Consider the following 27,923-nt stretch of genomic DNA (forward strand, 5'->3'; position numbering starts at 1 on the left):
GAAGAGACTTTGCACTGGTTGGAGTCCAACTAAAAAGACCTTTCCCAAAATTGGTCACTTCTACCCTATCCAAGGGTGAGTAATACCAAAACACCCATACAAGAAAACTTCAAAATTGCAAACATAAACATGAAAGGAAAACATTCAAAATAACATGGTTTTCAAATCAACCCAACATACCCACAAACATACAAGCATTCAAACAACAACAAGGTAGCATAAGCATGAAACAAACATGAAAATCTGAACAAGGGAGATGAGAATTCCTACCTGCACAAAGAGGTAATGGCAAATGAACAAGTTTGAGTAGAGTTTTTCCCTTCCTTGCTTCAATCTTCTAAGTCTCCTCTCTAAATGTAGAGATTTGGTAACAACCTCAACTAGTCCAAGAAGGGCCTCTAAATAAGCCTCAAACTCAAACACCAACAAAAACAATAACTTCTCCCACCCACCTACAAATCTAGAAGCTCCTAACTCAACCCACACTATGGTTAAACACTAAGTGGAGGTGAGGTAAGGCAACTCATGGTAACCACTTGCAATTTTCGCACAAAGGTAAAATGAGACTTTTTGAGTGATCTCAAAAGTCAACAAAAGGGGCTTAGGGGTTGGAAAAGACCCCCAACCCATACCCATACCCCTTGGTTATAAATATTTCAAGTTTTAAAGCATTAGGAATAGGTTTAGAGCCAAACAAAAGCTAAGAAATAATTAGGACCAACTAACAACTCTAAAATGCAGATTAAGCACTAATTTGGATTAGGGATGACTAAACTCAATTAAGAACCAAATTAGCAGAAGATACTAGCTTAATCTAACTTAGGTCCAAAGGTTACACAGCTAACCCTAACTAGCACGCTGAAGAGCACAAACAATTCACGAGTGTCAAGCGACACTAAAAGAACATAGTTACGAACACTAACATTCACTGATCATAGGAAAATACATACATACTTCTCACAATTAAAATACTTGAATTACGAACAACAAGGTTTCCAAAATTAGCACGTAGGGATCAGTTCTGTTTCTCCGTCGATTTTCTCGGCTAAATATCTGCACACTCATTGCACACATTAGTAGTTTCGTAAAATCACATGTACATATGTATATACATATCAAAAATTCACTTAAATTGGAACATACATCAATCAGGGTTTCTTTCATCCTACTTATATCCTTAATCATTCAAATCTCTTAAATAAAAGTGTTAATCCTACATTTACTGATTTCATCAATATACATATACATAAAACATTAAATGACAAACATCAAATATCTGAAAATAACATCACACAACATGAAATAATATGATATGTTCAAAGCATCGGATAATGTCTCGACATCTTGAGTCATGAGTATCAAAATGATAATGTAACAACTAAGGCTATGAAGGGTCGAGGCGAGGCCTCACAAGATGGTACCCACAAAATGATCCACTAATCAAAACTATCTTGTGAAAATTTTGACCCTATTAGGAGTCTATTACATATGTATAGTGTATTTGTCTTTTTTAGAAGACTAGGCCTTGTTAGAAGCCTTAGCCCTATTAGGAGTTAGTATTAAAATACAAAATTAGCTAGCTAAGCCTACTACCCAAACATGCATACAATAGCACAATTTGTATATAAAAGGTGTAGATACACAAATCTTTTACACAATGTTGGTATTTCCAATATATATGATATGTCCTTGTATCTTTATCTTCAAAAATAATCATACATATGTATTGTCATCAATTTCATATACACACTGATCATACAAAGTGTGCATTCAAACATTATATCATTACAATACAATGTCTTATTACAAACAAAAGTGTCTTTTTAAATACCAAATGCTTTACCAATAGATCTTCAATAGCTTGTATGTTTCTCAAAATTTAAAATTACATATTTCAAAGTGGGGTTTAACATCTAGCATGAAGTCCCAACCTTGTTTAGTCATTATTTTGGTAAACCAAAACAATCCTGAAACCAAAATGTCTTTACTTCATCATTTGCTCTTTTTTGCCTATCATAACCTATACTTGGTAAAATGTCCATAACTTTGGTTGTACAATCCAAATCTTTATCACTTTTAACCATATGGTTTATACATCTTGTACTACCTTCCCTCAACTATGCACATGCTAAAATACATAATGTGGAGTGTGCTAAAAAAATAATTTTAATGTTCACTATTTTGTTGAATAATGCTTAGACAATCTTCTAAGTTCACATATCCAAAACTTCACAACATATTTTTCCCTTTGCATAGTAGGTGTATGTTTCCATAAATAATAACTCTAAATCATCCGCATACGTCCTCTTAGACATATTTCCAATAGAAAGTATGATGAGATGAGGATTACAGAATGAGAAAATGGTGTTCAATACAACAACTAAATCAAAGATGTTATGAGTTTCATCAAAGTTATTTGATGAGCTATCAATGATGATTAAATTGTAATTAAATTTTAAAGAATTTTATTTCCTATTTATGCTATTAGAGTATCTTCTATTCAATAATTTAGGGCTATTCTTGGTAACACTCTTACTCTTGATGGATTGTTTGGTAGATTAATTGTATTTGAGCTAAGCAACTTTGACAATAGTGTACCTAAGATCAAGAATTCTTATAAGACATCATTAACTATTGGAAGTTAAAAGAAAGATAAGTGTAGAAAATATGAGAGTGGTTCATATTTAGATAATAGAGAAGATGAAGATCTTGAAGCATAAGGACGAGAAGGTTACAGAGAGATAAAAGAAGGTATAAAGATAAACTACCCTTGATATTTTTCAAATGTAATGAAGCTAGTAATTTTGCTACTAAATTTCCTAACAAGAACATGAATGAAAAAGATGAAAAAGGGAGAAAAATACAAAAGAACAAGAATTGCAAAGACAAATAAAAGAAATATTGTTACATTATTGAGGAGGAGAACACCAAGTTAGGATCTAATAATGAGAATCAAGGTGAGGAAGTTGTATATGTTGTTGTTAAAGAATAATTAGATGGAAAAATGTATGAGAATGAGAAATCTCTTATTTCACATGTTAATAAGAGTGATACATGGATTATTGATAGTGGATGTACATGTCACGTGACTGGTGATATAGATAAGTTTGATAAGTTGGAAGAATATGATGGTGGAAGTGTTAAACTTAGAAATGGTGTTCCATGTCAAATGAGAGGTAAAGGATCATTTATGTTTAATGAAAAGATAAGATGTGATGATGCTTATTGGGTTCAAGGACTAAAGTATAACTTCTTGAGTGTTGCACAATTAAACAATTTAGGTCATAAATTGGAATTTCAGAATAGAATGGTTAAGATCTATGATGGAGATGGACACTTGATTAGAACTGGTGAAAAAACAAGAGATAACCTATTTTACTTAGAACTTATTGTGAGTACATGCCTATGTTCTAAAATTGAAGATGCTTGGTTGTGACATAATAGACTTTTTCATGTAAACTTTGATAGTATTTGTAATCTTAGTAGAAGGAAGAAAGTTAAGAGGCTTAGCAAACCTACATAAACATGAAAATGTTATGTGTAATGAATGTCAACTCGATAAGATGACCAAGTCCAATTTTACTAGCAAAACACATTTATCTAATGATATTCTAGAGTTGGTATATATTGATTTATGTGGAACTATGAAAGAGAGATGACATGGAGACAAATATTTCATACTATTTTGTGATGATTATTCTAGAATGATGACAATAATATTTTTGAAGTTGAAATCTTATGCATTTAATATGTTCAAGTGGTATAGAGATAAAGTTGAGAAAGAAATTGGTAAAAATTGAAATAGTTGCAATATGATAGAGGCGGTGAGTTTATGGCTAATGAATTCACTATCTTTTGTATTGAACATTAAATCAAGAGACAATTTTCTACCCCTAGAACACCACAACAAAATGGAGTTGCAAAATGAAGAAACATATCAGTTGTTGATTGTGCTAGAATGCTAATGATTGAAAAATGAGTTGCACAAATATTTTGGAGAGAAGTTGTTAGCAGTATTGTCTATACCCTCAATTGAGTTCAATTAAAGAATGGAATAAACAAGACACCATATGAACTTTGGTATGTTCATACACTGAATGTAAAATATTTCAAAGTCTTTGGAAGTGGTTGTTATAGTCATATATATGAAAGGAATGAAAATTTTCATTCTAAGGGTGATGAAGGTATGTTATTCATAAGTTAATATACTAGGAGAAAGCCTTATAAATTATTGAAAAAGGAAAATAACACAATGATTGAAAGTGAAAATGTTAGAATTGATGAGTTTGTAGATAAAAATGATGAGGAGAGAAAGAAAGAACCTGTGGATTATAACAAGTTTGTGTATATCTATGAAAATGCACTTGATACTATACCTAAGCATGAAATTAAGTCATTGTAGTGATACATTAAGAAATAATAGAAAGATACTGAACAATAGTCTTCATTACCCAAGCCATAGATAGAACAACTCGAGGAAAAAGGTGATCCCAATTGAGTGATGATAATGTTGGAGATCATAGGACTAAGCCTATTTTAGAAAAGCATGTGAGAAGAAATCATTCAAAAGATCAAATAATTGGATGCAAAAATGTTGGAGTTATGAGAAGAAGTAAGCTAAAGGACAATACATGTTTGATTGTTGAATTTAATCCAAGAACTATTAAAGATCCACTTGATAATGATGACTAGATCAATGCAATGAATGAGGTAGATTAGATTGAAAAGAATAATACATGGACAATAGTATTCAGACCCAAAGACAAGAATGTGATTGGAACAAAGTGGATATTTAGGAACAAATTAAATAAGAAAAGAGAAGTTGTGAGGAACAAGGCCAAACTAGTTTGTAAAGGTTATGCCAAAAAAGAAGAAATTGACTATGGAGGGACCTTTTCACTTGTTGCTAGATTGAAAGGAGTTAGAAATCTAATTGCATATGCTACTTACAAGAAATTCAAAGTATGTCAAATGGACGTTAAGTCATCTTTTCTGAATAAAATATAGAAGAAGAAGTCTGCATTGGTCAAACTAAAGGATTTGTGGAGCCAAATCAAAGGAACCTAGTTTGTAAATTGAAATAAGCACCAAGAGCATGATATTAAAGATTACATTCATATTTGATCAAGATTGGATTTTTTAGAACAAGTGAAAACAATAACCTGTGTTTGAAAAGTGAAACTTATGAGAGGGCCTTAATTTTTGAAATATTTATTGATATTATACTATTTGGTGGGAATGATTTGTTGTGAAAATCATTTTATAGTCAGATAAGTAAAGAATTTGAAATATCTATGGTTTGTGAGATTAAGTTTTTCATTGGTTTACAATTTCATCAAAAAAATGAGGAATATGTGTGACTCAATCTAAGTAAATTAAAGAGATATTGAAGAATTTTTGTATGGATGAGTCAAAGTTGGTTGGTACTCCTATTGCAACTAGATGAAAAATGTTTAAGGAAGATGACATTGTTGTAGTGAATGAGACATAGTGTAGATCAATGATCAAAAAACTATAATATGTTGTATACAACTGACCTGATATTGCACATACAACTGGAATAGTTGTTAGATTTTCATCTAGTCCTAAGGAGAGACACATGACTATGGTAAAAAAAGATATTCAAATATCTTAAAGGAACAAAAGACTATGGATAATGGTATAAGAAAGAAGGTGGTTTTTAGATGAGAGTTTATACTAATAAAAATTGGGCTGGAAACATTGATGACAAGAAGAACACTAGTGGCAGAACTTTCTACTTAGGAGCAAAAGTGATAACATGGTTGAGTAAGAAACATAGTTGTATTTCCTAGTCTACTATTGAAGTTGGGTATGTTGTTGTTTCTATTAATTATTCAAATATTGTTTATATCAAGCAAATATTGGAAGGAATGAAAGATGAAGCCACTAAGCTATTAATTATCTATTGTGACAACAAAAGTGTCATAAATATATCAAGGAATCATGTGATGCATGCAAAAAATAGCACATATCTATTAAGTATCACTACTTGAGGGAGAAAGTACAAGAGAAACACATAATATTGGGATATGTAAAGTCTCAGGACCTAATTGTAGACATATTTTCGTAGCCATTTCCTATGGATTCTTTTGAGTATCTAAGAGGTAACTTAGGTGTCCTTCCCCTATCCAAGATTCACTGAGAAAAAATGCATGCTACATAGATTCATGGATGAATTAGAATATATTTTTGGAGTTGATGCATGAGTTCACACTTTACGAATTTGTTTCTAGAGTTGTGAAAGAGTGACCATTATGAAGATAATGTTGTTAGTACATGCAAGGTACAATGTATGAGTACAAGGTTTTATGAGTTTCTACTTGGAACTTATATTTACCTTTGACATTATTGTCAAATGGTGAGAGAATGAGTAAAATGGGAGAATACCAAATGAACAAAAAAATGATGAAATTTATACAAGGAGAACAAATGATGGGAGAACATGTGACAAAAATAAATGATGAGAATACACCCATAGGGGGAGAAATATTGAGAATAAAAAATGGATCAGAAGAAGGAGCATGAGTATAAAGTTTAATCAAAGGTGGAGAATATGTATCAAGATGTTGAATGTATGAAGAATGTTGCAAGCAAAATTGAGAACCTAATAAGGAGGACCTGATTCAAAAATCAAGAAGATTGCACAGAACTTTAAAATTCAGAGAGCTAAATATGATTATGGTTTGATGATTTATTTGTTTCATAATGTAATATTATTGAATCATTTGTTTAGAATTATTAAAAATATATAGAATGTGTTCTATTAGTTCCAAAGGGGGATATTGTTAGCCAAAAATGGTAATGATGTTAATGTATGTGAAAGAGTCACATTAATTATTATGTTGTTATTGATGTCAAGCCTTAATTGGTGAGACATCATGCTAATTTAGTAGAGTGCCATATCATTTCACTAATGAAGAGGATTTGAAGAAAGTATAATCATATAAGTGATGATAAGTGTATGGTATTAAATGGGAACTTGAATGACTTAGAATATCATAATATAATGTTGATTTGATTCTTTTGAGTATGATAGTATAATTTTCATTATATATATATACATAAATATTAGAATCACAAGCATATGTTGGCATAGCATAAAGCATGTCATCTTGAATTACAAAATAAATATTTCAATATAGTTCATCACACTAGCACTAGAACTAAAAGAGAGGTCTTATATATGAGAACTTTGTGCCATGATAATTTGGGACCCAAAGATAGGTCACACATAATATGTACACTTTAGTCATCACAAACATTGAAAGAAAGTATATTATGGGGATATTGGGATTCCCACAACCAAGACCATATCTTGATCTACAAATTTTTTGTATCACCTAAAAGATAGAACATGGTAGAATCTATTCAAAATTGAATACAATTGTCATACCAAACAACTCCAACACATTGCATGAATATTTAGTTAACAAGATACAAGTGGAAGAGCTCAGAAATCCAACTTATCAAATTTATCTAGAAGTTCATCATTCTATAATTACTAAATATCATATATGTATATATTACCATTCTTGGAGCAAGGACACCCAACCAATAAATTTTTTACTATAATATATTGCATAAAATAGATATGATATGTACATTACTAGAGCACAAATCAGTGGTGCGAGGTTTTTACATTAATGAAAAGAATTCCAACATCTCAATAATCTCCCCCTTTAGCATTGATGACAAAAGAAAACATAAAAAAACTCCAAAACCTTCAGAATGACCAAAACATTTAAAAAATCTCAGAACCCAAAATTCTCCCTAAGAAAGATAATTTGTTCATATTTTTGTTCCATTTTGTCTCCCTCTTTTTTCCATCAATGGAAAAGGAGTACTAATATATTTTATCAATTTAGCTTTAAAAAATTGAATTATTTTCCTCAAATTTAACTAATCTGATAATAACTTAAACCATTCAAAGAAGAACTTGAAAGCATACAAATAGTAAGCACCATAACACTAAATTTAATGTGGTAACCTGATGTAGAAGCATCTTGGGTTCAAACCAATCTTGCATCAACCAAAAATATTATCTTCCAATTTATACTAGTTTGCACAATCTTGAAGATCAATCCAATCATTCTTCATATTGCAAATTTTTCTATGACAATAATCGAAGTACATTGATGAGCTATTTTGGATCATGTTCCTAGGTTCATAACTTATTTGGATTTGTGTTTCAGTAGATATGAATTGTTGTCTCTCAAAGTGTGTTCTTATATATTCTTGGACTTGACCACAAAATTTGGATTTGCAATAGAGATCTACAACTTGAGATCTTTGGTGTTACATCTAGCTATGTTCTTTGATCCTATGAGGACCTAAATTTGGAACTGTATTTTCTCAAATGGTTTATGTTTTGAGTTCCCTATAGTTTGGGACATGACCTATCTATTTATACATTTCTTATTCTTAAGGAATATTGTGAATCTTGAAGTCGACCATCATTTTGTAAATCCTATATATATAATGAAATGGATCTCTTGATGGCATGAAGTTGTGGGGGAGGGGATGAAATCGGAATAAATTTAGTAGTCAATAAGATCAAGGTAGATACCATTAGAACTGAGTCTTATTTCCCTTACTATAGATTCTAATCAAGAAGGAAAGTTGAAGCCTAGAATGTATGAGGGCATGTGTGTTTCCAACTAAGTATAATTTGATTTCCTTTTTTAAAAATAAAAATTTGACATATTTCTCACTCTTTCTTATTGTCATTTCATTTTTTTTGCACTTGTTGCATGCTTGGATAGATCTCATTGAGGTCCCTCTATTCATGGATGCATTAGGTGGTATTAGAGAAAGGTTTGTGTTCTTAAGGATTGAGTTGTTGAACAAGAAGGGAAAAAATCCTAATGGATTTGTTTTGATTAAGTAAAAATATGTTTTAAAGAACCTGAAACCTTACAACAATAGAGTTCTAGAAAGTAGCATGAGAAAAGAACAACAGAGAGAAGAAACCAAAAACAACATGAAACAGACCTCAGAAAACCAAAAAGAGGTCACAAAAGACAGTGCTAGAAAAGATAGCAAAAGTCTAGCAAAGGTATAGCAACCAACCAACTAAGGATTATTAATCAAATTCATAGCCTGGCCCACCAAAGAATGCATGGTTTCAGTAGCAGCTATCACCTCATCTTTCTTACTAGTTTCCTCAATCTTCTTTGAATGGGCTTGAGTACATTTTCTAGGTCCTTGAGAATCAACCCCTGGGGGAAAATCATGGCCTTTATTTGACTCATTCTTCTTTAGGAAATTGGTCATATTATGACCAAATTCTTAAGTTGTTTATCCATGTTACCCAACCTGGTTTCATGTTTTGACACCTTCCCTTGGATACTACTAATGTCCTTGTCCATAACCCTCTACTTAGCTTCCATCACAGGGATCTTATGCATTAGATTTTTCACTTCTTTCACATTTCCTATGACCTTTGAAATCCTATCAATGTGTTGTCCTAAGGTTCTTTCCCCTCTGGCCATTTTTCTCAATTGTTCCATTTCCTTGTTCAATAACACCATTTTATGCTTGAGGATCTCAATGTCCTTCTGAATAGAACTAGGGTTACCAAATAGGCCTCTAGAGGACCCTAGCCTGTCACTAGCATAATTACCCCCATCAGATTTAGACCCTTGTTCACCATCATCAGCATAGTCAAAATCCTCATTCGTCTTATTGACTTTTTTATTATCCTGTTGCCACACAAACTTCCTTCTCCTCTCCAAGCATTGAGCCAGGGGCTCATCATCAAAATGAGGAGAAGCCCTCTCAACATGATAACTCTTGCCCTTTTCTTTACTACCTCCCCTATTTTTGATATGCTCTTTAAAAATTTCTTCAACATAATCACTTTCCCTCTCCCGGTCAGAATCCTCCTTCTCAACATTCTTTTTCTTTTTTTTTGTGTTGTCACTCAAACCTTTTTTTGGGCTAACTAGACCCCCTTCGGCCTCATCTTGCACATTAGAGTTGTAGCCCATTTCCTGAATGCTCCCTTCTGTATCTTGATCACCCCCTTTAAGGATTTTAGGTTTCAAATTTTTTTTTGATTTGAGCACATTCATAATCAAAACCATTAAACCTTCATGGTAGACATGTTCTCCAATCAGGTCATGTTGGATGGCTTGGGAAGAAATGGAAAGAGATTGCAATAGATAGGAAGGAAAATTCACCCTAATATCATGTTGAAAATGGTTTGCTAGCACAAAGTGGTAACCATACAATTTTGCATATCTACCATCCAAAGTTAAATATTCCATAATAACAAAGAACATAAACCACCATGGACAAGACACAAAAGCTGGGTTAAAATAAGAATTACCTATCTTAACTAGACAATTTATTTCCTATTCAATCTCGAAAAAGTCATCAATCGCCTTATCCAAGATCTTCCTTTCCCTATAAAAATTCATCCCGTCCAAATCCAAACCAATAGCCTCCACAATGATCTCTTCTATGATCTCCATCCTCTAGTTCCCAACCAACACCAAGCCATCCTTCCAAGATTTAACAAACTGGTGCATGATAGTAGGATTATTACCTTTGAGTCTCTCCATGTAATTGGTAAAATTTCCATGCTTGAGGATGTCCCAAACCTCTGGTTTATTCTTCCATTCCACACAGCTAGGTGGTTCAACCCATTTCCTCTTTCCCCCCATTATCTCTACTACAAATACACTAGTTTTCTCACGCTGAAAACCCCCAAATACTCTGCGATCACCACTACCTAAGCATAGATAGAAAGAAGCAACCCATAATATGTGCAACCTACCCACATTTCTTTAAAAAATTCCCCACCTCACTCCAAAGGAGTTAAAATCATAATTCATTGATAGCTTCATTATTAAGGGATATTTGTTGGGATTTCCATTTGTCATACTTAACATGCTCATGGTCATCAAAAGGTAAAGTGTCATATGACTCCCATATGATCTTTTGATCATTACAACATACCACATTCAAAGCCCAATCAACTAAACCATTGGCTTCCCTATAATTATGGGAAATTATGCAATTTTGGAAAGCATTAATAATATAACCTTCCTTAGAAATAATATCGGTAATGGTCCATGAGGGTGGGTTAATTTTCTTTAAGCAATTTATGATATTAAGGGAATCACCTTCAATCCGATTGTTCTTCAAATTCAGATCTTTGGCATAAATAAGACCATAAAGTGTCGTAGAGGCTTTAGCCATGTGATTGGTTTGACACCCCAAAGGTATAGTCATACCACCAACAAAGTCACCATTAAAATTTCTAATCACCACTCCATAATTAGTGATGCCCAAGTTCCTTTTCGAGGCCCCATCAAAGTTAATCTTAAACCAGTTTGTCGGAGGACAATCCCATCTTACACTTTCCCTTGGGTTAGGATCCATTGTGTTCAAAATCAAATTCCTGATGTTCCAATTATTAATCACCCCAACCTCCCACTCATTAGTAGGTGGTTGTCCCATACCACATATTTTGATATTTTCATGCAAAAGGACCTTGATTTTATGGAAGACCTAAATTGGATTGGATTCCACCCCTCTAAAAATCTTATCATTATGTTTCTTCCATATACCCTAGCAAAGATAAGGAAGGTTAAAATCCCACAATTTAGTTATCAAATAATTCTTAGAAGGAACTTTCTAGCAAGAAAAGAATAGCTAGATGGTAGCATGAGAGACCTAGTCCATGTTCATTAAAATCCAAATTTTATCCCAAATCTGCTTCGTAAAGGAATAATGGAGCATAATATGATCCACCGACTCCTCGTCATTCTTGCAAAGAACACATTGATTAATAATGAAAAACCCCCTCTTCTTAAGATTGTCAATAGTTAATATTTTATTTTGCAAAAGAATCAAAAAAAAAGATATTAACTTTAGGAGTCATACCTTTTACCCAAGTCGTAGCCCAACAAGGTACATCACGATCTTCAAAAGAATTAGTGTAGGTTGATGAAATAGAGTACACACCACTAGGATCAGCTTTCCAAATTAGAACATCCTCTTCATGGTTCAAACAACAAGCATTCAAGCATTTAACAAGCTCCACCAAATCCAGATCCACCCTAAGAAGGTTTACCCACAAATCATCCTTCCAGTAATCACTGACCAGAGTACCAAACAGAGTCTTGCACTGCTCCATAAACCCATTCCACCTTGGGTCTTCACAAAGGGGGTAATCCAAAATCCATATATCTTCCCAAAAAAGGACTTACAATCCATTTCCTACCTTCCATTTAACTCCTTTCCTTAAGATATGTTTATATTTCTGAGCATTCTTCCATATCTAAGATCCCCCTTGATCAGCATTAGAAAAAAGGAAATGCTAAAAATCAAAGTTATCCTAGTTATATTTCTTAGCCCAGATATTCCTCCATTCCCCCTCTTCTTTATGCCATCTCCAAAGAAGTTTAGCTAGTAAAATTTCATTCATAGTAGAAATCCTTTGTAGCCCAAGCCCTCCCTTCCCCCTAGGAATGCAAATATTCTCCCAAGAAATAAGAGGAAGTCTCTTTTTAGTCTCCATACCAATTCACAAGAAGGTCTTCTATATTTTCTCAATAGCAAGCAAAAACTTTCTTGGGATTTTGTTGGTAAATAGATTTGTCACAGAAGAATTTTCCCAATGGAGTGTATGTGGCAAATCGTTCACAACAGTTGGATAGGCCCTTGATATCCGGCCTTCCTCTGCATTTGGAGGGGCAGCTCCCTCGTGAGATATAATTTTTAAAGGGTTTTTCAATTAAAGAATCTAAAACTTCAAAATTTAAGAGAAAGTTGTGGAAGGTGAATGCACCACACGCCCTCACAATCTTCAGAGATTAACAAGATCGATAACAGAGATACCCAAGAACTATGCTTGAAAGCAACATGTATTATTAAGCACATTCATTATCATCTATAAACATTCGCATAGCACCATGAGAATGTCCACTACAATGTATAACAATTTGGATTTTAAAATAAGAAACCCAAAGTGGATCTCATTTCATTTCCTTGCACCAAGAAAAACAATAGAGATTTTTCAATTTAGAGATAAAAAGTGTACATACTTTCCAAAATTTATCCCTAGACCAAAATTTCAGCATAGTGTTCCCTTATTTTTCCACCCAAAAAGTTGCCCCCTCTTACAAAGCCCAAAAGAGCCCTTATATAGACACGGAGGTTAATAACTACCCTTCTGTGGTTAATAACTACCTCCCAAATATGTGATTTGGGTGAGGTTAATTAACCTCTACAAAATTAACCTTAAATGATGAAGATCACTAATTAAAATGTACGGCTTGGAACATGTCTTCAAAGGTTGAATCGTCGGCTTGCTGAGTTATTTGATGCAGACTCTTCTTCGTGATCATCACCAAGTTGAACATATTGAATATTTGACAAAGAAACAATTTTTCACAACATCAATTGCTCATGCACTGATTGCAATCTAAATAGTGATACTACAATCTTGACTCCCCATGCCTATTGCTCTCTTTCTCCCTTTCTCTTGATTTACCATTTTAAGATTCGGATGTTCTATTTGACTCCTCTCTCTCATGTCACATAATCATTCATTAAAATCCCAATTTTCAAACCTGACTCACATAAGTCCCTTTGATCTGTTGTTCTGCATAGAATGGCCAAAAAATCATTGGCATGCCTGCATTTATGCTTTCTAATGTGGAATTTCATCCATTGTGAGTTAAGAAAACACCCACAAAAAGGATGTGAGAGTACTTCTATCTGAGGAACCCAGCTTACAAGAAAAGCCCTTCCCTTCACTAGTCTGGTAGCCCTCTCAATGGCTATTTGTAAATCTTTTTATGTGATCTTATCGATGTTCAATGTGAGGAGGAGGTTGATTTGGCACATGTATGAGTATTGTGGAGTAGAATTGTAAAATCCAGTCACTGTGACAACATCACCGGGCATGTACCTATAAAGTCCAGCACATGTTGCAACCACCACCTCATAATCCTCCCCGATTTTAGATCTGTCACACCCACAGTTTCAATTTAGGTATGGTGGGCATTAGCTACATTTTGAACCATTTTTAGGTTCTCATGATGCAGGTGGAGTGGAATGAATTCAAAATATGCAAGGTTGGGTACCACTATAAAAGTTGCATTCTCTGGCGGGATTGTGGGATTTACATTGGCAGCAATTCCACCTTCAGTTGCACCGTAATCTCTACTTATCAATGGTAGGTCACCTGCATAATGTCTCAATTTTCTTACGTATAGCTCCATGGAACCTGTCATGACATAATGGTCATTGGGCACACTGGTCACTATACTTGGTCCTTTGTTTATTAGAATTGTTAGCATGGGAAGTGCATATACTTTATCATTAGCTGCAAGAGGTGACCTCAACAAAAGACCAATTAAGTCATGGCCTGTCAACTCAACCAGGCATAATGGTTTTTTAGGGACCTTGGACGTATGCTGATAAGAAAGATTAAGAGCATCTCTATGAGTGATAATAAAAATGTCTCTGTCATTGATTTCAAATGCACCATACTTACCATTAGGCAATACCCAAGCATTCATTTGGCCATACATTATTTTGGGCCGCAATGTTTTTGTAGCTAGAAACACATTTCTACCTTCCAACTTCTTCATTTTCTTTGTGAAAGGAAGAATTACTTCCATTTTGATAAGGGTGTATTCTCATGGTTGTACGCCTTAAAATGGATTCATGTCAGTGGTGATAAAGGAGCATTTCCAATCAACTCCAACTCCAAACATTTTTAGATCTTCTTTTTCCATGGGAGGAAAGTAGGTGGGCCAATGATAAGGATCCCTAAATTGGGCTATCTCTCTGTCTTCCAATCCCAAACTCTGCATTATTTTCCACTGGTACTTTGCAGACTCTTTCTTTGTAGAAGCTTTCGACCTTATCTATGCTTTTGAATGGGTTGAGAAGTGAAGGAAAGTCGCGACTAAGAATAGAGATCTTCATCCAAATAATTCATGTGTTTTTTCATGGCCTGATGAGGGATGAAAAACTTGATCACATGGATTTTGTTTCTTACCATTCATGTCTTGAAGGCGAGGGAATTCTGTCAAACAGTTGGAACATAGCCAATTTCCCCACGAGAATTGTAAGCTTCGATGGCAGTAGTAAAGACATGAAGAATATGGTAGCTATTAGGAGCTAGTGAAGGGATCTAAAATAGTTGAAATACTGAGAAAAATGCTTCCATATGGTTCCTCTAATTTTCCCCAATCATCCTCTAGAATAAAATGATGGCAATCTGTACCTGGTGGCAAAACACTCTCTTTCACTCCCAAGTGAATGGAAAGGAAAGAAGGTGTTTTTACATATAAGCTCTAAAAATTTTGTTCCTCTTTAGGAAGCTCCTCTAGTCTTAAAATTCGTCCAAAGGTATCCCATCTGGTTGCATTTGAAATGATCTTCTTGGCATAAAATTCTCTGCCATCAGAGAGCCTCACTCCTACAGCTTTTCCATTTTCCAGTTTAATATTTGTGATATTTTCCTTGTATATAATCGAGCCACCATTATTGATTAGACCTTTAGCTAGATTTGTGGCAATTCCACCTACACCACCAACAGGATAATTTATCCCTCCAAAATGTCTATCACATAGAACCATACTCGCATTTATCATTGGTGTCCACAAAGCTTTTACCATGCTCACAATGAAGCACTATGCATCAATGAAATTAAGTAAAACTGGATCTTTAATATACTTCTGGGCTATGTCACTAGCATTTTGTGGCAAGTAAGAGGCAAGAGTTAGGCATGCCACTGGATTCTTGAAAAATTGGCCAAAAAGATATAATGGCTCCTCCAAAGATTTCAATTCCAGTGAATTTGAAGAATTAAACACCTTCCAACATTCATTGTAAAATTGGGAAATTCCTTCCTTTTCATGGGGGAAATAACTAGTAATTTCAACAAGAAAATCTTCAAACTCTCTGTGCACACGAACAGAAAGAACCCCTGGCAATGGTAATGAATGGTTGTTGGATCAGGTATGACCTCCATTTTGCAACCAATAGTTGCTAATGCTTTTTTGATTAGATTTATAGAGCCCGTTTCATTCCTCGCGAGCATCTTTCAATTCAACTTTTATTAGGTACCAACGATTTTCCAAGCTTTTGTTTGTTGAATCAAGATACCGTAGGAGATATGGTTTTGATCAAAGATGAGTTTCTTGATATACACATCTAGCCTTCCTGAATATTGTCTTCATCAATTAATCATTTCGATGCATATACTGTAATCATGACAAAAGAAATACTTCCACCATCTTGTGCTCGAGATTTTAAAGAGTGTGATTCTTTCTTCTGTTAAAATGATGGGGTGCCTGCATCTTTCTCCACTTGGGCATATGCTCAACCAAGATAACTTTATCATCCCCGTTTTCTATTTCGAACCATCTTCATGTCTGATTTGGAATTTCAAACAGGTTAATAACTGTTTTATAAAGGTTAGGAAAAACATGTTTTTGATGGTTATCATTGACCTGTTAAGAGGTTAATGGTTAGGAAAAATGTGTTTTTGGGCGTTAACATTAACCTTTGAGAGGTTAAGAAAAACATGTTTTTGAACATTATCATTAACCTATTGGGAGGTTAGGAAAAACACGTTTTGGGAGGCGATCATTAACCTTTAATAACTTAAGGCTCAGAAGTCAGATTTCAGCAATTTTAAGTGCTGCATGGAGGTACTAACGAGTAGGAGACATGGAGGCTTAAAGACTCACAAAATTCAAAGATAGAATGGCCAATTTAAGGCTTACAACCAGGCAAGTTTCAAATATTAACCATGGCCTATAAAATTGAAACAATTTTATAACCGAGCAACAGATTTTAAAGACACTCAAAGCATAAAGCGAAACACTTTGAAGGATAGATTTCAAAACAATAACCTTCCCAACCCAACTTAGGAGAGATCCCTTCCAGCCAACAAGTTTCACATGGATCTTATCAATCAAAGAGTTCCAAAAGCTATCAGGAGGAGATAAACCCAAAGGTAAACCCAGATAAGTAACTGGCAAGGAATCACTCTCACACCCAATAATCCTTTTAATCTTCAATTGTCTAGCCTCACTAGCATTGATAGAGTAAATCACACTTTTATTCCAATTACCTAGCAAGGAATCACTCTCACACCCAGTAATCCGTTTAATCTTCAATTGTCTAGCCTCACTAACATTGATAGAGTAAATCACACTTTTATTCCAATTAATGGTTTGACCAATAGCATCCCCATAGTCAATCAAAACCTTCTTAATACACCTAGCACTTCTCACCAAAGCCTCCCCCATGACAATAGAGTCATCCAAAAATTTCTGATGCAATCACATGAGAGCTGAGGAAGAAGGGTTGAGACCCAAAATGTCTCCTTTTACAACCAAATTATTCACATGCCTTCCCAAGCATTCAACCAAGATAATAGAAAGAATAGGAGAAATTAGGTCTCAATATCTTAGGCCCTAGAAGCCTTAAAAAAGAAAGAAGGGGAGCCATTAACAAGCATTGAAAATGAAGCCAAAGAAATTAACATAAAGATAAGATCCCTAAATCTCTTTTTAATGCCAAATGCTTCCAATCCCTAAAGAAGGAAGTTCTAGTCAACTCTATGATATGCTTTAGAGAGGTCAAGCTTAAGAAGAAACCCTTCCTTCTTAGAAACCACAATAGAGTGAATGTTTTCATGAATAGATATAATGGAGTCCAAGATCTATTTGCCCAGAACAAAACCATTATGCTTTCTAGAAATGATAGCCAAAAGAATAGACAAAATTCTAAGAGTCAGAACTTTAGAAATAATCTTATAAAAAGAATTACATAAACTGATAGGTCTAAATAGATCCAAACTATCAGCACTTGGCTTCTTAGGAATAAGGGCAATAAAGGTTCCATTTAACTCTCTAAGGAGGTTTCTTGAACCAAAAAATTCCTTGATACCATTACTAACATCTATTCTAGTAATATACCAGTATTTATGAAAGAAAAGGAGAGGGAACCCATCAGGACCAGGGGCCTTATCACCCTCAAAAGAAAAAATTGCCTTAGAAATCTCATCCAAAGAAGGAATGGAAGAAAGGAAATAATTATGGTCTTTAGAGATGCAAGAAGGAATACTCTCTAGGAACATTTGTTGCTTCTCTAAATTTAGGACTGGGTCACATTGCAACAAGCTGCCAAAGAACATCATGGCCTCCCTTTTAATGATTTCTTCATTATCAGTCAAACCATCAACTATCTTAATTTTGGAGATTCTATTAGCCATCCTTTTCATATGAAAGAACTTGGTATTCCTATCACCTTCTTTAAGGTAAACCTTTCGAGATCACTATCTCCAAAACATTTCCTCCTTAGTAATAAGATGATGAAGTTCAACCAATTTATCACTCTCCTCTTCCCTAGAAACCATCTCATAACCATCAGCTTGAATCATGTCTTGAATGTCTTTAATCTCCTCCACAATCTTTTTTTTGTTCTCAAAAATGTTACCAAAGGTGGTTTTATCCCAGATTTCAATGTGTTTCTTAACATTTTTCAATTTAGCTACCACTCTAAACATAGTTGTACCCTCAACATTAATGTTCCACCACTCCTGAATGAGACTTTCCAAATTAGGATGAAGGGTCCACATTTTTTCAAATCTGAAAGGAAAATTCTTCTTAAAATTAAAGTGGTCAGTAGAAAAGAAGATAGGGTAGTGATCTAAACCCACTCGAACCTGGGCATTGAGTGAGCATTTATAATTTACAATCCACTCATTGCTAATAAAAGCATGATCTAGTCTAACCTAAATTATATCCTTACCAAATCTTCTATTCATCCAAGTATAATCAATCCAATGTAAATCAATATCATGTAGCATATGATAGTCAATAAAGTTCATAAGATCTAATCTGTTGTCCAGATTGGTTTGATTGCCTCCCCATTTTTTAGAATCCTTTAAGGGGGTGTTAAAATCCCCTATCACCAACCAATTATCCTCAGTAAAAAGCTTTCTTTGATTAGTAATTTTTTCCCACAGAGTCTTCCTCCCCCATTTGGTGTTGGGGGCATAAACATTAGTAAGGACCCAACTAAAGTTGTCTTTTGAATTAACAAAATGCACATTCATCATATTTCTGCTTTGATAAATGAGTTCCCACTGAATCCATTTATTAATCCAAAAAAACACCAAACCTCCTGAAGCTCCATCATAATCACTTCCAATAATCTTTCCTCCCTTAAAGATAGAAAGACCTTCCACCTTGTCCTTAAGCATCTTAGTTTCCTGAATAAAAAAAATGTCAGGTCTACTATCCCTAATCATATTTTTTACAATACCATGTTTGTGAGGGTTATTTAACCCTTGTATATTCTATGAAATGATCTTCATAATTTAACAAAGTGTTTAGATTCAAGGATGGTTCTCTGACTTCCATCTGCAATTCTCTTGATGGCCTCAGTTGTTCTTTTGTGTTGATTAGAAGGTCTGCCAGTAGAAGATGGAGAAGACCCAACATCACCATTCTTGATAATGGCTCCACCATTCTTAGATGAACCAAACTTACCCTTAAATGGTTTAGAATCAGCTTTGGATCCCTTCTTATTGTTTTTCACTGGGGTAGAGTCCTCGTCTTCTTTTTTATTATTTTTCTTCCTGCCCATAGAGTATTTTCCAATTGTTGTCCAAGTGGCCTTAGAATTTTCCTTTTCCAAAATTGGTTCCTCAACATGGGAGATAGTGAGAATATCCTCAACAACTCCACTGATAAAGAATTGTCCTTTAGAATAGGAACTTGAGCTAAAGTCTCCTTTTGAGATCCATCTATAACAAAAATCTAATCCTCCATGGAAAGAATCCCCATAGCCTCCTGATTCATCTTTATACAAACAATCTTAGGAATCACCAAAGGATCTTGAAAGGGGAAACCATAGTCACCATCAAAGGTGAGTTAGTATTAAGCTCCTTAGGGGGAACAACCAAATTAGTATCCTCCCTTACATTTTTTCTCAAGTCTTTATTCTTCCCATCATCCTTTGAGATATCATTCCATATTAGAAGATCTTGGTGGGGAGCACCATCCGCTCCATCCATAGGGCTGCTATCAATTTGGGCTTGGTCCTTTAGAGGAGCAGGCACCTCAACTGCTGCCAACACCTCTTTAGATAGGTCTTTCTTTACCCAAATTTTCTTACTCTTCTTTGCAGTCTTCTTAGCTTTTCTTTTCAAAGATGGACATTGCTTAGCCCAATGACTTGCTTTCTTGAAAAGGAAGCATGCAAAAGGGATAGATTCAGTCTCCTCCTAGAAATAGTCACTGGATCTGAAGAGAGGAGTTCCCAAAAAGTATTGGCAATTCCCTTGAATACATCTTCCACCCAAAACTCAAGAGGGAGACCATTAAGCTTCACCCACATAAGGGCTTGAATAGCTGAATCATCTAGAGAATAAAGATTGGGGGCCCATTTTTGTAACAATAGGGTATGCTTCCCCATAACCCAAGTGCTACTACACATGATATCTCTCTTATCCTCATCACAAGAGAAACAAAAAGAAAGACAGCCTTTAGCCATAGCAGAAATATCAACTTGACCCTTCAAACACCATTTTCTCTAGACAAAAGCATGCACATCTTCAATATTAGGTCTCGCTCTAATGAAGCACCCTACCAAGGTGGAATCCATACAAGAGATATTTCTATCAATGATCTTATCAAGAATTTCAATAGAAAACTTACTTTTATCCTTCACAAAGATGTCTTTGACTGGTGGGAAAGTAGACTTTCCAATAGATCGAATCCCAAACAAACCAGACCATTTTTTATTCTGTTTGCACCCCCCCACATTCACTAGGAACCTACCATCATTAGCATTTCTAGAAACACCATCCACAAATTTGACAAGGGAACCCCCAAACTCTTCCCCAGGTATAGGGGAATTCAAAATTTGGTTCTTGCTCGAACTCTCTCTGCTCCCACTCGCCAGCACACCTCCTATCCTAATGGATTTGTTAAAGGGTAGAATATTTGCAAATATTTTATGGAAAGAGAGATGAAAATACTATAATAATGGACCATTAACTAGGCTTGAAGTAGTAGAAATTTATCAAAGAAGATGAAGACCTATTGAAGATGTGAGTTGTGAAGAAACTGGGGAAGAATTTGTAGGAGATACCAAACCTATACTTAAATAAGGGGATGAAAGATTCTTGAGAGCTTTGACTCAAGTTAACATAATACCACATTTTATTTTACCAAAATATGATGGTAAGATAGATTCAAATGAATTGCTTGATTGGATTATTGAGATGGAAAAGTATTTTGAGTATGAAATTACAAATGAAGATAAGAAGGTGAAAATCTCTAACACTTAGTTGAATGGGCATGCATGGCTATGGTGAGAACATTTGTAAACATATAGAAAAAGAAGAGGAATGAAAATATTAAATCATGGGACAAAATGGTTAATAATTGAAAGGTAAGTTCTTACTTGGTAATTACCAAATCAATTTTTTAAGGAAAATGCAAAATTTAAAGTAGAATCTACTATAAAAGAGTATACCAAAGAATATTATAGGTTACATATCAAATTTGTACATGTGGATGATGAGTTTTAAATGATAATAAGATACAATCATAGTTTGAGGATTTCTATTCAAGATTCAATTAGTTTGGTTAGACTAGAAAGAATTGAGGAAAATTGTCAATTTGACTTGAAGGGTGAGAAAATTTTGAACAAGAGATAAGAATGTAGACAAAGAGAAAGAGGTAACATATTTTAGAGAGGTAGGACATTTATCAGAGGAGGAAGATATTATTCAAATCAAAGAAAAGTCAAATCAGAATGGAAAGATGAAAGTTGATGCCAAGGAAGTAGAGGTTGACCTAGAGGTAATAATTATAGAAGAGAATATGTGAGTCCATTTAAAGAAAATTGTTTCAAATGTGGGAAATAAGGTCATAGAATGTTTAAATTCACCCAAGGAAGTTCGAGTAAGAAGACTAGTAGTAGTAGTGAGAATGCATTTATGGAAGAAGAGTCACTTGTATCTATGGACCAAAAAGAAGATGGAGAAGCCTTGATGGTTCTAAGAGCACTTTGTAATGAGGAACCTAATCAAGAATTAATATCAAGGACAAGTGTGTTCAATAATACATGTAAAGTTATAGGAAAGTGTTACAAAGTCATCATTTATAATGGAAATTCAAACAACCTAGCATCATAGGATTTAGTTACCAATTTGAAATTACCAAGGATGAAATAAAGTACCAGTAAGTGAATAATATGTAGTAAGATTAGAAATTAGATATTATCATGAAAAAGTTATTTGGGATATTATGTTGAGTTTTCATATCTTGTTGTGTAGACCTTTGTAGTATGATAGAAATATAATACATGATGGTATATTAAATATATATACCATAGTAGAAATTAAGATGAAATTGGTGTTATGTGGATCCTAATCACACTTAGAGCTTAATGTTTACCCACTTCATTGGATGTGATTTTTCCCCAAATTTTTCTATAGAGGTTAGGGGCCAATTCCCTAGATGGGTTCAAGGGGAAGCATCCTTGTGGGGTTGTAGGATCTATAGCCCTAGACACACTCCTTATTGTAATACAAGGTAGGGTTGAGAAGCAACACCCCTAAAGACAAAAATTAAATTACTATTTTAGATGGTGTTAGGAGTTAATTTTTTCTATTGGATGACTTATTCTAGTCCTAATTTTGTAAGAAACATGAATCTTGTATAAAATGGATTAGAGTTAGGGATTTTATGAGGTATGATAATTTAATAACTTCTTGTAGTAGTATTGAGTTGCAAGGGATTGTAGATTATAATTAGATTGTAATCATTGGATTATAAGGATATTAGACTCACTGTTTACTAAACAAAGCTTAGGGATTGAGTGAACCGCAATAAATCTTTATGTCTGGTATTCTCTTCTATGTGCTTTATTCCTTTTTTATATTGGTTATATTTGAATATAATTTTTATTTTATTTTTTCTAATCCTAACAAGTGGTATTAGAGTGAGGTTATTTTAGTTATCCTTTGTAAGATAGTTTCACGATTGAGTGGGAGAAATAGAAGATAAGGGTAAGCTAAAGATTGAGAAGTATATAATGGAAAAAAAAAAATTATGGAAAATGCAAATGGAGGACTATATTTATTAGAAGTATTTGTTACGGCCTTTGGAAGGAAATTCCAAGAAAGATGGAAATATGGTAGATGAGGACTGGGATATTTTGGATAGAAAGGCACTTAGAAGTATTCATTTATTCCTATCATAATTAGTGAAATTTAATATTATAAAAGTGACAATGACTGAAGAGTTGATGCAAACCCTAGAAAAGCTATGTAAAAAGTCTTCTACTTCAAACAAGTTATTTCTCATGATGCAATTATTTAATATGAAGATTAGAGAAGGTGGAATTTTTTTTTATCACTTAAATGAATAATATGGTTACCAATCAATTATCTTTTATAAATGTCAATCTTGATGAAGAAATTAGGGCTTTCTTGGTTTTTTATTATTTGCCTCAAAGCTAGAATTACTTGTTCATGACTATGATTAACTATGTTTCTAGTTCTAATACCCTCAAATTTGATGATGTGGTTGTAGGTATAAAAATGATTGTCGAGAGAGGAAGGTGTGAATTAGTAATCACCAAATCACATAATTTTAACAAAATTTAATACTTTTATCAATAAGATTCAATTCTTCCTATAACACTATTATCAGCTAAGTGTAACAAACATTCATTCATAAAAGTAAAATAAATCGCACAATAATGATGCCATATTTATCTCGTGGAAACCTGATTTGGGTGAAAACTACATTGTAAGGTTAGTGCTCACAAATATTTATACTCTTATAGAATATACTCTATTAGGTGCTTGTTTAGTTAAGGGTTTACAAAACACTATTTGGTGTACCCTATTAAAGGACTTTTCTATAGACCTTTTAGATTCTTTACTCTGTTATGAGTAACCTTGTGAAAGGATTTCAACACTATAATCTAAGAATGCTACCCTATTAAAGGATTTACAAGAGACCAATCAGGGCCATCCTTTTAAGATATTTTAACTATCACGATGGTAAGAAAGTAACAAAATCATAATGATCTATAGTTTGCATTGTCTTTCTATATCATATCCTTTAAAGTTATTCAACACAATTACATATCATTATCTATTGTCTATTTTCAACTTCAATCACAACCCACTTATTGCTTATATGCTCTGATAGCTCTGTCTATAGCTTCTACTCTTCTTCCTTTCTAGTCATACTTCTTTCAGTCATGGTACCAAAATTTTCTTCTTTCTTTCCTTAAGTAGATCATCAAATCATGAAAACCCTAAACCTAAATTCACTGATCAAAATTCCATCATTCCATCCTTTGTACTATTGTCATGATATTTCCTTGTATTTCCTCATTTAGAAACTTCTCAAACAATATTCCTCCCCTTGTCCTTCTCATGTTGCCTTGATGTCCATAACAAAAAAATCTAATACTAACTTTTAATTTCTCATTACTATGATAGGATATTCATTATTTTGATAAGCCCTAAAGTCTCCAATAGTCCAATAGGCAATAACATCACTAACACTTCCTCCCATTGTTTATTCCAACTGTTACTCGATAAGTCTCCTCTTACTATTATTTCTCTCTGCCTTTTTTAACTTCCTTGTATATTATAATTTCTAAAGATATGGTAAAAAGTTAAAATGATATGCAAAAAAATTTTGACATCAATGAAAAATAATACAAGTGGTGAATATGCAATCTATAGGTTATGTTCTTCATTAGCAACTTGTAGATTCAGTTATGCCAAAATTGGTTGGTGTCATTCTAAGTGAGGAAAATTATTAGAAAATCTCATGTTGATCTAAATAAGAAATCATTTTGAATACACAAAGAAGAGGTAGAATGAATGATAGAAGATATAATTCTAGAAATTATGGTAAATCACAAGAAAAATTAAAGGAAAAGAGGTCTTAGTCCAAAGGACTAAGAGATTATTGGTACTGTGGGAAACCAAGGCATAAGAACAAATATTATTAGTCTCAGAAGAATAATGAAGGAGACAAACAAGATGGAAATAAGAAGGAAAATATGGTAAGTAATAAATTTGAAGAGGATGCTTTTCTTCTTTCCTTGCAAAATGTTTATGATTCATGAGCTTTAGTTTCAAGGGCTTCATTTCATACTACACCCTATCGAGGTTATTTTTTTTATTATGAACAAGTGGATTTTGGGATAGTTTATTTGGGTGATAATAAACCATGTCAAGTTATTCAAAAAGGGATAATTAAGTTTAAAATTTAGAATAGGAGTCATTGGCTACTTCAAGAGGTAAGACATGTTCCAAGGCTAAGTAAGAATTTAATTTCATTAGGACAATTGGGTGATGAGAGTTGCACAAATACTTTTAATGATAATTTTGGAAGGTTTCAAAAAGGTTCATTAATAGTAGAAAAAGTTGTGAAAGTAGGCACCTTACATCTTTGTACAGGTCATACTATTACTTCTACTTTGGTTCTTTAAAAGAGAAATCAATGTTTATGAACAATTGTTGCAATTGAGTAGGAAGAATGTCAAATAATTGTTGTAGATTTTGAAACAACACTATGATACAATTGACTTTGGCATATGAGTGAAAAATATATGAGATTACTTCATTCAAATAAATTTTTACCAAGTCTAAAATGTGTCAATATAGATTTCTATGAAAGTTGTATTTATGGAAAATAAAAGAGAGTTTGTTTTGTGAAGAGTGGGAAGGAAGACAAAAATGATAAATTAGAGCTTGTGCATACATATGTATGGGGACCAACTTAGGTATCTTTCCTTGGCGGCTCTATGTATTATGCTATATTATTTAATGAAGTAACAATAAAAGTATGAATTTATTATCTTAGACATAAATCTAATATATTTCACAATTTTTTGATATGGAAATGCTTGGTTAAGAATGAGACTAGTAAATGGATAAATGGTGGTGAGAATTGTAGCAAAGAGTTTGAAGATTATTATTCATCTAATGGTATTCATAGATAAAAAAATACTATTCCAAGAACTCCATGGGAAAATAGATTAGATGAATACACAAAAAAGACATTAATGGAGCATGTAAGGAGTATGGAGCTACATGTTGGGCTACACTTACACTTGTGGGAAGGGGTAAATTACTACTATATATTTAATAAATAGAAGTCCCTTTACTCCTTTGGCTTTTGGTATTCCAAATAAAGTATGGACTAAAAAGAAGTTGAGTTGTTCTTTTCTCAAAACCTTTGGTTGTGAAGCATTTGCACATATAGATTCTAAACATAGAACCAATTTGGAAACTAAATATAAGAAATGTTTTTTTTTTATATGACATTGATGAATTTGTCTATAGAATTTGGAATTTTAAAAATCATAAAATGATGAGAAGAAGAGATGTCATATTCAATGATAAAGTGGTGTACAAAGATCTAGTGCAACAATATGGGAAGAAATAAAATGATCATGTAGTACTAGATGATACTCTAAAAGATGGTTTTACAGTAGTTCCTTATGCTTTGTAACATAAAAAACAAAAAATACCACACCCTAATGACTATTAGATGATCAACATGTATAAGTGGACCTCCAAAAATATGTTCTCCTTCTGTGTATTATATTTTATTAAATACATGTGAACTATAATGTTAAGATGAAGTTATGTAGGTGGATATAAATATTTAGTGAGAGTTTGTAATGAAAAATGAATTTAAATCCTTGCTAAAAAATTAGACTTGAGATTTGTGTAAGTTGACCACAAATAAAAGGTCTTTCTAGAATAAATGGGTTACAAGCTAAAAGAAGAGGATGAAGGTAAGAAAATATTTAAAGCTAAGTTGTAAAACAATTTGCACAGAAAAGGGCATTAATTTTTATGAGATATTTTCTCCACTTGTTAAAATGATTTCTATACACATCACTCTAAGAATTATGGCTACTAAGGATTTCTATTTGGAGGAACTTGACATAAAAACAACTTTTCTTCATGGTGATTAGGATGAAGAAATATACATGGAACAACCATAGGAATTTGAGGTCACAGGTAAGGAGAACTTAGTGTGTAGATTGAAGAATAGTTTATATGGCTTGAAGTAAGAATCTTGATAATGGTATATTAAATTTGACAATTTTATGATTGGGAATGGATATACTCAATGTTATTCAAACCATTGTGTTTATTCTAGGAGGTTGGATGATGAAAATTATCTTATTTTATGTTTATGTGTTGGTGATATTCTCATAGCTACATCTAACATGGATCACATCAAGCGATTAAAACAATAGTTAACACATTCATTTTCTATGAAGGATTTGGGGGCAGTAAAAAAATTCTTGGTATAAAACTTTGTAGAGATAGGAAGAATATAGCATTAACTCTATCTCAAACTGATTATATTTAGAAGTTGTTCCAAAATTTTCATATAGATACTATCAAAGTCATAAGCACACATTTTCCTATTCCTATAAAATTGACTAAGACATGTCCAAAGACATAAGAAGAGAAGGATAAAATTTCCAAGGTACCTTTTGCTTCAACTTTAAGGAGCTTAATGTATTCTATGGTGTATACTAGACCAAATATTGCACATGATGTTGATGCAGTGCAAGGCAGGAAAATCTCTAAAGGAGATGTCCTAGCCCCCAAATATACAACCACACAGTGGAAACACAACACCAAGAAACAACAATGCAAGATTTGATACCAAATTACAATAGTTGATTTATAAAATATAATTGATTACATGCAATATGCTTGGCTATAAGGCCTCCTAGAGTAGGGCCAAATACAAACAACAATTACAAAATACAATCAGTTCTGTAAGATCCAAAAAGATCCTACTTACAACCAATATTAGCAAGTCTAGATACACAATTAGATA

The 27,923-nt window shown here is 33.4% G+C and overlaps 1 pseudogene; it reads right to left on the bottom strand.

Moving 5' to 3' along the window:
• Window positions 1-15,073: 15,073 nt before the first annotated feature.
• Window positions 15,074-27,923, bottom strand: part of LOC149548415 (prolycopene isomerase 1, chloroplastic-like) — a 45,504-nt pseudogene continuing 32,654 nt past the window's right edge.

The sequence above is a fragment of the Cupressus sempervirens genome, chromosome 7, assembly GCF_028749045.1.
Source record: "Cupressus sempervirens isolate cs-2001-9-10 chromosome 7, ASM2874904v1, whole genome shotgun sequence".
NCBI classification, from domain to species: Eukaryota; Viridiplantae; Streptophyta; class Pinopsida; order Cupressales; family Cupressaceae; genus Cupressus; species Cupressus sempervirens.